Genomic DNA, 10,542 nt, shown 5'->3' with positions numbered 1-10,542 from the left:
AATTTTCTGATTAGATTTATCTTCTTCATCAGCAGGTTCAAGTTATTTTTTCTGAATTTTCAAGTTCATCACTAGCAACAACAAGGCTTTCCATTGGTTTAACAAGTTAATCTGCAAATGCAATAGGCAAATCAACAGTTTCTAGTACTCTCATACCATCATTTTCCAGAAATCCGCTGTACCATAATCCAATACATCACAAAGCTAGAAATATGAAATGATTCAAGAAGTTCTCTATGCCACTCAAAGAAACATAGTCTGCAACAAAGATTGAAGTGATAAAATTAAGAGAGAAGACAGGGACAATCAACGCATGCATTGCTCTGCGCATGGCTTCTCTTCTCAATCAATGTGTAGATAATTTGATCCAAAAGTTTAAATAAAGATTCCAAATCCAATGTGAAAAGCTCCAATAATATGTTAAATAAATTCATATTTATCAGCATAGTTGTTTTAAAAAAAAAAAATTTTTGAGAGACTTGTGGGGTTCCAATTTCTGCTTTTGCTATTGCTCTGCTGCCACTGCCCAGCCTCTCACTCTCCCAGGTCTCACTTAGGTATCCTTTTTTTCAATTGTCTTGATCTTTAGTCGCTTCTCTCTTTTGTTTTTTTTGGGTGTCTTGCCGCGCAGTTGCGTGTTGTCAGTTGGCTTGAGTTGGGAGTGTAAGAGGGAAAAGTGAAAAAATTTAGAGGGAAAGGGGAATTGTGTTCCTCGGAAGTTGGGAGTAGGGAGTGTTAGAGGGAAAAGTGAACAAAATTTTGAGGGAAAGGGGAATTGATGGACATGTGGCGCTAAGGTTTAAATGTTTATAAGAAATTGTATGTTATAAGAAACTTTTTTTTGTTAATTTAAATTTTAGAATATATGTAGTGGCATGTGGTTTGGAGTTTATAAGGTTTAAAGTTTAAAAAATTATTATAATTTTTTATAATAAACAAGAATAAATAGAAGTATGCATATGAAATACATATGTTTATTAATGAAATAAATTAGATATTATTCATAAATTGAATAGCTCCCCAAAATTAGATAATAAAAAAGATTATATGTAATATGTTAAAAGAACAATATGAAATCTCCACAGTGAGCTATATCAAATCTATAAAATAACAATATAGTTCAGCTATTAAATATTAAAACAAATGATGGGTTTGCTTATACGTGAAAATGGTTTAATTTGAGCTCGATCTAGTTGTTCAATTGAGCTTAAATTTCATCAACACCAATATTTTACCATGCTATGCAAATCCAACAGTAAGAATTGTAATCTAAATTGGCGCATGAAGGTTACATGTCGTGTACCCATACTTTGATTGGTCCGCTCGCACAATCAAACCATCCAATCACACCCTAATTTCACCAATACCCATTCTTTACCGTGCTCTTCCCATCCAATGGTTGGACTTTGAATTTGGTGCCATTTTCAAAATTGTCAAATTGTAGACCTAAGCCCCTGCAGGGCTGGCCTAAGGCCCCCACCACAAAAGGCTCAAAATTTTACTCATAAGAAAAAAGGCATTGTCCCCTAATATAAAAGGCTCAAAATTTTATAAAATTATATATGTGTGTATGTGTATATGTATGTATTTATATATGTGTAGGTGTGTGTGTGTGTGTATAATGGTTGTTTACGTTTTTTATTATTATTAGTGATACTAAGGATAACACAAATTTACTATAGAATTACAAATTGACATGTTACCTATCACAAAAAATAAATTTAAACATTCATAATTAGGTTGTTGAAGTTTATCGATCATAATCATTTTTATATTATATTGTGAACATTTTTTAGTACCATTAATGCATTTTTCCTTTTCATTTCTATCAAGACTTCCAAAATACAAGACCGATAGAAACATAACCCAATTGAAACCCAAAATGTTTCAAAAAATTGTTACAAATGTGTTAAATCACCAATTATAGATTAATCTCTGCACTACAAAATACAAGCGCTATAGCGGCGTTTGGAAAACATCACTATAAATCTCGTAAACGCTGCTATAGATCCATATGGGCTATACCAGTGGTAAAAAATGTTGATGTAGAATTATTACTACAGGCAAGGTCTATAGTGGCGTTTTGGAAAGCGTTACTATAGTTCCGATTCTATAGCAACATTTCTAAAACACTACTACAGGCAATTTTTCTATTTATTGGATATAGTATCATTTTAATACCTATAGTAGTGTTTTTTTTTTTAAGCACCACTAAAAAAAATACTGCTATAGCCAACGTTTTATGTAGTGCTATTACTTAATCCTCCAATTGCAAAACCAAATCGTTTTGGTCAATCCAAGGCCACTTGGAGATTTTGGGTATTCTCCAATGATTCTCAAGCACTAAACAACACCAAGAATCAGTTCAATTTAAAACATGAAAATTACATTTAATTAAATAAAAGCTACCCACAACATGCATGATGGGCACGGTGGATGGGCCCTAATGGCTTGAAACCATTGAAATTAAATTTGGAGAGGGGAAAAGAAGTATGACTGATAAAAATGCTACCCAATCTAGTAAGAAATCTATCATATTTGATGAAAGACAAGGATTTCCTCCAGAAAAGCTTGTAGCAACTGCTACAAATAGGACATATGTCAAACAAATAAAGAAACACATATGAAGGGTCATGTGACATGCACATGACCCATTTTAAGAAAATAGTTGTTAACTTAACATTAGCAGCTTCCCTCTGTTTCAATCTAAACAAGACACAATCCCACACACAGCCAAGCTTCTCTCATCCTCCTCCACCTTTGTTTTTTCTCAAAATCCTAGATCAGTCAAAGAATCACGACCACATGCAGCGGCCACCGATCTCACCTAACCATATCTCCATTCCTCCTCTTCACCCCCTTCCCCCTTTGCCAATTCCACCCCATTCACTTTCTCACTCAGCTGATGCCACTCCTAGCAACCTTCTCTCTCTTTGCCATTCTCATCCCGCACCCATATATTCGCCGCCAAGGACCACCACTCCATCGTTTCTTGGCATTTTGCCTAACAGTGACAAAGGCAATAGCTCTCAATTTTTTTAGGTCTGATTTTCATTTAATTTATTGTAATTGAAAAAAAAAAAAAAAAACATTGTTTTAAAGATAATTATTTCCCTAAATTTGTTTCTCAAATTGCATTATATTTGAAGTTTGAATATTTGTCCTTATGATTATTACCATAGTTGAGTTCTATAGCTTAAGAGCTGATGGTTTTGTTGGTTTTGAATGGGCATTTATTGGTGGTGGCTAGGATTTTTTACTACTTATTTTTAAGGAGTTGAAGCATAATTTCTATTGAATAAATTTTTTAGATATCTTGAGTTTTGAATATTGTTGTTTTTGTTCATCGTGATTGTTTATAAGACTATAAGCAACTATGGATTCTTTGTTGTGTTTAATAAAAAAATTGAACATTATTTTTATATTGAATATCACTACAAAAAAATAGTCTACTAGCGAGGATAGAATACTCTCGCAAAAATTTAAATATCATCTCGTATTTGCTCTTGTTACTAAAAGAGATTTTGCGACCATACCTTCATAAATAGATAATTTACAAGGGCAATCCACTGTCGTTACTGAACAAATCCGCCCTCACAAATATATTACCAAACGACAAAAAAAGTCGATGACTTATTTTTAATGAGGGGAAGTAGTCGTCGTTAACAACTATTTGTAAGGACCTTTATACCCTCACAATTAGTTATTTGTGAATTCCAAATTAACAACATACTTTTTAGCGACAAATAATGGCATCGTTAAAATTTATTTATGAGGACTTTTAACTCCTCGTAACTTATTTTTAACGAGGAAAAGCAGTCGTTGTTAATAACTATTTGTGAGGACTTTTATACCCTCGCAATTAGTTATTTTCAAATTTCAAATTAACAACGAGATAAATAATTTCGTCGCTAAAATTTATTTGTGAGAGATTTTAACCCCTCGTATTTAGTTAGGAATAATAGTGACAACATTAAGCTGTCACTTAAAACGTTTTTGCAAGGGGTTAAGGGGCGTCACTATTTTATAAATTGCGAGGGACATTGTTGTCACTATAAAGTTATTTATGACCAAATTTTTATGTCGTCAGTGATAATATTTTATATAAATTTTGAAATATTTTATTATTTATTTATTTTTAATTTATTTTATATCATTTTTTTTTAATTATCATATTACAATAGTACAATAATTACTAAAAATTGATACAATAGTACAATAATTACTCAAAATTGATCCATCGAAAGATAAAAACTCATATAAATTCAAACTTTAAAATATAGAATATACAAAGAAATCCTTAAATTAAACCTTGTTTTAAACTTAAACAACTAGAATTATGCCAAGATCTATATTAGACTTCCTCTAAATCACCCTCCAAGCTGTTTTTGACCTCCTTGTCATTGTTTGAGTTGTCCTCTTCATCTCTGGTAGTACCATCCTTAAAATTAAAAATAAATAAAAAGCATTAAACATGGGTTGAAATGAAACAATTAAAGTGAATTTGTATTTGTATCAATGCTTCAATAAATAAGTACACATATTACTATATCAAATCTAATTATATAATAATATATCATAAACAACAGTAATAACTTTTTTTTTTAATTTAACAACGATAATAACTTAATATGATTACTTAAATCACTATAAAAATTAAATATAAATTAAAATAATATAACAATTCCGGATTTATGTGCAACAGTCAACAAGGCCCTCTACACAATCCAAAGCTTGAAGTCAGGAAAAATATATCTTGGCCCTTGAAGTTAACAAAAGTGAAACTTCAAGTCCAAACCTAGCCACTGGTTACAACAGGTTCACCCAATGCAAACCTTGGCCAATACTATCAATTATCAAATTGCTATTTTTGTGAATCAAAGTGAATTGGTAGCTAGCTGGCTATTTGCAAATCTCCGTACGAATCTCGCATGCAAATCAAAAGCAGGCCAAAAGGGTTATCAGAGAATCAATGCCATCACTCATCAGATCAAACCCAGAATCCCAGGCAAGGTTGAAGCTTGTAAGCAACTAGCCAAGTACTGGAATTCTGGGTCTCTCAAGGAACACATTACAAAATAATTCATTTCAAAACCATTTACATAATTCAGAACAAACAAGCCATTTTCTGTGAATTTCCCATCCAAATTTTTGTTATAATGAAACTTTAGTAACATTTTAAAGCTTATTTAAAACCAAAAAAAAAAAAAAAAAAAGCTAACTGCATAGAAATATTTGTTTCTATTCAAATCCTAACCCATCTCTAAATTAGCTAGAATGAGCAATACGCATTGTGCTATGACAAAACAATTACAATAAGACTGTCCTAATTAGCAATTAATTATGCCAATTACAATATTCATATTCCTAAATACAATGAAAATACCATAGTAAAAACTAATGTGTGAGATATTTGAATTCAATTTTGATGTTTTCCCCCACTGATTATGAAAACAGCTACAAAAATTATTCACTTGTCTAAGACACACGCAACCTATTTTACCAAAGCTGACAAACTTCCATCAAATTCAACTTGCCACCCCAACATATTATCGAAAGAATGTAATTTTTTACTATAAACTTAACATTGCTCACTAGAAGTAAATTTATGTAAACTATATTTCAACACTAATCGCCTTAAGGATTCATATTTCTATAGATAACAACTTATCAACTCAACAATATTATTAAGGGTTTTACTAATGTGTGAAATGTGTTCCGGCTCAAAATGGTAATAATGTGGTTTAAGTCACCATAGTGACATAAAACGTTAACTATGTACAAGTCATAGTCCACAGGCTTACAGCTAACAATACCCAGTAATAGGAACACTGTGAAGCACAAGATTCACAAACAAACAAATAAAACAAACATGAAGAAACTCAAAGCAGTAATCAAAACGTGACATACCGATCTGCATTATATGAAGATGACCTCTTCAAATTTGGAACCTCCACATCTTTCTTGTATCTGAAAGCTTATTCAAAGATCCTATAACCATATACAAAATCCATTAAAAATAAAATATAAACCATAAATTAGATATTGAAAAAAAAATACTCACTCTAGCTAGTCAGACACCAAGAAGGAAGGGGTTAGAGGAAAAACCCTGTGGTGTGGTGTGTGATATGCAAACCCATCAAAGCACAATCCCAGCAAACCCATACCCACCACCATGCAACCCTCTACCACCACCATGAACCTGACCACCCATACCCATGGCCAAAACCCATCACCAAAACTACTAGACCATCAACCCCACGCCGATCTCACAAGCAAACCACCAGACACACGGCCAAAACAACCTATACCTACGGCCAAAACCCATCACCAAAACTACTAGACCATCAGCCCCATGCCAATCTCGCCAGCAACCCGTTAGACCCACGCCGATCTTGCAAGCAAATCACCAAACCCACGGCCAAAACCCATCACCAAAACTACTAGACCATCAGCCCCACGTCGGTCTCGCAAGCAACCCGATAGACCCACACCGATCTCGCAAGCAAATCATCAAACCCACAGCCAAAACCTATCACCAAAACTACCAGACCATCAGATTCTCGCCAATCTTGCAAGCAAACCACTAGACCCACACTAATATCACCACAAAAAAATCACCCAAAAAAACACCACTACCACCATGGGACAGAGAGTGAGGACTAAATGAGAGACAGAGACAGAGACACAGAGAGAGAGAGGAAGAGAGAGGCTGGGTCTAAGATGAGCTATGGAGAGAGAGAAAGGGGATGGGAGGCTGTGAAGAGAGATATTTTGGGATTAAAATATATTAGAATTTTTAGAACGGTGGCACTATGGCAAAAGTTTTTTACAAGTTTACATGTTTAGCATTTCGGATGCTGTGCTCCTTTGGTCCTCACATGCTAAATTTTCCTTACATTTGGCACATACTATATTAATTGTGAATGCTCTTATTTATTATTAAATTTTTAACTTATAAATATGCCCAGTTTTGAGAATATATATTTTTATTATATTAAGTTAAAGATATCATTTACCTTTCTCAAAAAAAAAAAAAAAAAAAAAATATATATATATATATATATATATATATATATATATATATCATTTGCCTCATGATATATATACATACACAATTGTAGATGTACATGAGTTAAATTTTGCCAAAGAAATAGATATACAACAGGTTTATTTAGAAGGGGACTATCTTTCAAAATAATTTATGGTTTGAAGTATTTAAAGTCCATCTTATTTATACTTTTATTTTTAGAAGAAATATTATTCATACTTTTTTTGATGAGAGAGTATCAATATTATTTATACTTGACTTAAATAAAAAGATATAAATACTTGGCAAACTCATTAATCCAAGATTTTAATCACAAAAGGCCGTAAAGTCCAAAATTTATTGATGACATTATTAGTAGTTGCACACAATATGTAACAAATTTTGGACTTCCAATATAAGTCCTTGTACTACTATTTTTTATGTTCCTATAATCAAAACTTGCTATGTATTTATTTAACTTTCTTTATAAAATAACTAAAGTTTTTAATTGAAAAAAAAAATCAAATATATGGCATATCATGATTGGTGAAATTAACTTTAGTTTGTTTATTTTTCTAAAAAAAAAATTAAAAAGAACTTTAATTGACATGTCATGTTTTACTATTTATTCTAATGTTGTTTTTGGTCTTCCTCAACCTTTTTTGATTGCTCAACTTGAATCAACTCACTCTTTTTTACTAATGCATAAGCTACCCACGTATGAACATGATCAAAGCATCTCAATTCACTCTCCCTCATTTTTTTTTTTCATCACTAGGGGCCTAACCATATTCAAGACCTAATTTTGATTGTCCCTTTAAAATGTGTGCAACATAGATTAAACAAGACACTTGCCCAATCTTGAGGACATATGTCCCATGATCTCAAACATGCTGTGAGCACCAGATCCTGCTTAAACAATGGTATTTGGGCCCCCAATTAATTTGTATGTGGGCTTTGTCACAATCCTATCAATTGGGCTCTGAGCTTCACCTGATTTGCCTTCTCCTAGCCTTAATGCACCTCCCTCACCGTGTTTTCCCTTCGTTCCCCAGTGTTTCCCAGTATACTCCTTCGATATCTCTTTTCTCATAATGTTTTCCCAACCCTAATCCTTTACCCACTTCTTCCTCTTATAGTCTCTTGTTAGTGAGGTAATCATCATTATTTTCCCCACTTCACACATATCCCCATGTTCATCAGAATCCCAAGGGATCCTCGTGTCTTTAGAGGATTCCCTTGGTACTTGTTCCAGACATCAAAGAGTGTTCGATGATGAACTTCCCCAATGACACTGCCAACCCTCGGTCACCAACCTGGCCATGTTCGTGCCCTATGCTCACTTCCCTCATTGCTTGTCAATATTTAGGCCAACCACCTAAAACTCCCTCAGGGTGGTGTCCCTTTGCCTCACCTTGACCTTAGGGTTGGGCTTTTTATGATAAGGTTCGGGGTTAACTCCCCCTACGCATGCCATAACGAATTGTTCCAATGGCCCTTGGGCCTTATTTTGGGTTCTAATTAAGTGGGCCTGTGCAGGCCTTTCGAGCCCAAACCCCCTACACATGCATTTAGAATAATACATGTGCTTAGATATAAATGGTTTTGATTATAGAGGGGGAAAATGTCCTTACTTTAAATTCTCTTTAAAAAACCCTTGACTAGCGAGGGTTAATGTTGAGATAAAATAAAAATCTCAATGTGTGAGGGCTATCTCGATCAGTCTTATGTGTGATCCATGGGATGCCTACTAGTATCTTGTCGTTAAAAGAGATTTCAAAACTCAATGGGAGAAAATGGATTTTAAACAAAATTTTAAAGGATGTATATTGATTTTTTGGTCAAGGTAGTCAAAGTTTTTCCTTAGGGGATAGGTATAGGGGCACAAAGGCAGCTCTACATAATTTGGTGCTTAAGATGAAAATTCATGTGAAGCATTTTATATGTAAATATTAATTAAATAAAATTATTTAATACTAATCAAATCAAGGTTAATTTGATAAAATATTAAATACTTAATTTGAAGAATAATACGAACTTAACTAATATTAATTTCATATAGAGAATTTAATATTATAGTTGAACCATTAATTTTAATAATAAGATATAAAAATATATGTCAATTAGAAAAAGATTCTTTATTTTGGATATATGACAATGTATAGTTAAGTAAAATTGTAATCTATTTTTTAATTTTATTACTTGTTTTTGAGAGAGAGAGAGAGAGAGAGAGAGAGAGAGAGAGAGAGAGAGTAAATCCAAACCAAAGACTGACAAGGATAAAATATTAGAGGAATTTGTTACTAGCAGGAGTTGGAAACTCAAGTACATAGTCATTACATAATTTGGAGGGCTTTGTAAGTAATATGTGTTATGTATTGCAACTATTCTTGATTAGTGGATCATTTAGTGCTAGAGGCCTGAAGGGTTTTTTTTTGCCTATTTCTCGAGTTTTTCTCTCTATAAACACTTTGATGTCTTGTTATAGTTATATGGGTTTTGCTACTATATTTTATATGTATGATATTGTCAATTGGCTAGTTACTTAAAAAAATTGGGTCTAATTCTCTAGTTAGATTGAAATTAACAATGGTCTACTCTCAGTTTGGGTTCTCATCCAGTTGTTATGATTAAGCTCTGCTACCATGTGAAAAGTTTGAATGATTGTGTATTAAACTGCAAATAATAAGGTACAAAGATCTACCTTATATATAAGTAGACATGGTGTACTATACAAGTAACCTATACTATGGACCTAAGTCCATTGGGCTCATATGCTAATTTTTTTTCCTTAAAAAATTGACATTAGTCATAATTTTGGGGTCTAAATCGAGTTTCTTTCAATGGAGAACAAAACTACAATCCATGCACAAATCAGCTGCTCAAACGCATTGGCTATGAGTGTAGACCCATGGTAAATTGTCAGCCCTGAACACCCAAAGGGCATATTTAACCAAAAATATTTATTATTTAGTTTATAAAAAATAACATATTTGTATACCTTTTATGTTTTTAAAAAATATTCTTATTAATATACTCGAATGTGTAATCCTTAATTTATTTAACAAAATAACCTTGATTTAAAATGTTTAAAGAATATTAATTATGAATCATGTAATTTAAAGGATAATTATACATGACTGAAAGAAAGAACATATTTGTTTTAAAATAGAGAAAATTGACTTGATGAAATTCTCTTGGGTAAGAGAAAATAATATATCGGTCATTTATAAATTATAGACTAAAATTTATGTATAATTTCTTAGATACAATGCATTTGATTCCCCTAATCAAATTCATATACATGATTGTTGAACAATAAAACATAATGGGCAAATAACACTCCCCTCCCTTGAGGTTTGGAGAAATAATACTCACCCTCTGTAAAGTTGTGATTTACAACTATTTTGTGTTGGCTTTAATTCCATGTCAAATTTGATTGTACTCTTGTTCAATCGTTTATACCCTGTATTTTATGTGGGATTTTATTGTAAGGGTTGTGTGATAGAGAG

At 32.5% G+C, this 10,542-nt stretch overlaps 1 long non-coding RNA gene across 1 annotated transcript; it reads right to left on the bottom strand.

Moving 5' to 3' along the window:
- Positions 1-4,243: 4,243 nt before the first annotated feature.
- LOC142615597 (uncharacterized) lies at positions 4,244-6,755 on the bottom strand. The gene is made up of 3 exons (XR_012840792.1): positions 6,065-6,755; positions 5,911-5,991; positions 4,244-4,441 (listed from the first exon to the last, which is right to left on the bottom strand). It is a non-coding gene; the product is annotated as an uncharacterized LOC142615597 (long non-coding RNA).
- Positions 6,756-10,542: the final 3,787 nt, after the last annotated feature.

The sequence above is a fragment of the Castanea sativa genome, chromosome 11 (genome assembly GCF_040712315.1).
Source record: "Castanea sativa cultivar Marrone di Chiusa Pesio chromosome 11, ASM4071231v1".
NCBI lineage: Eukaryota > Viridiplantae > Streptophyta > Magnoliopsida > Fagales > Fagaceae > Castanea > Castanea sativa.
Note: the sequence above shows the minus strand (reverse complement) of the source record. Positions and strands in the feature narration are given on the sequence as shown.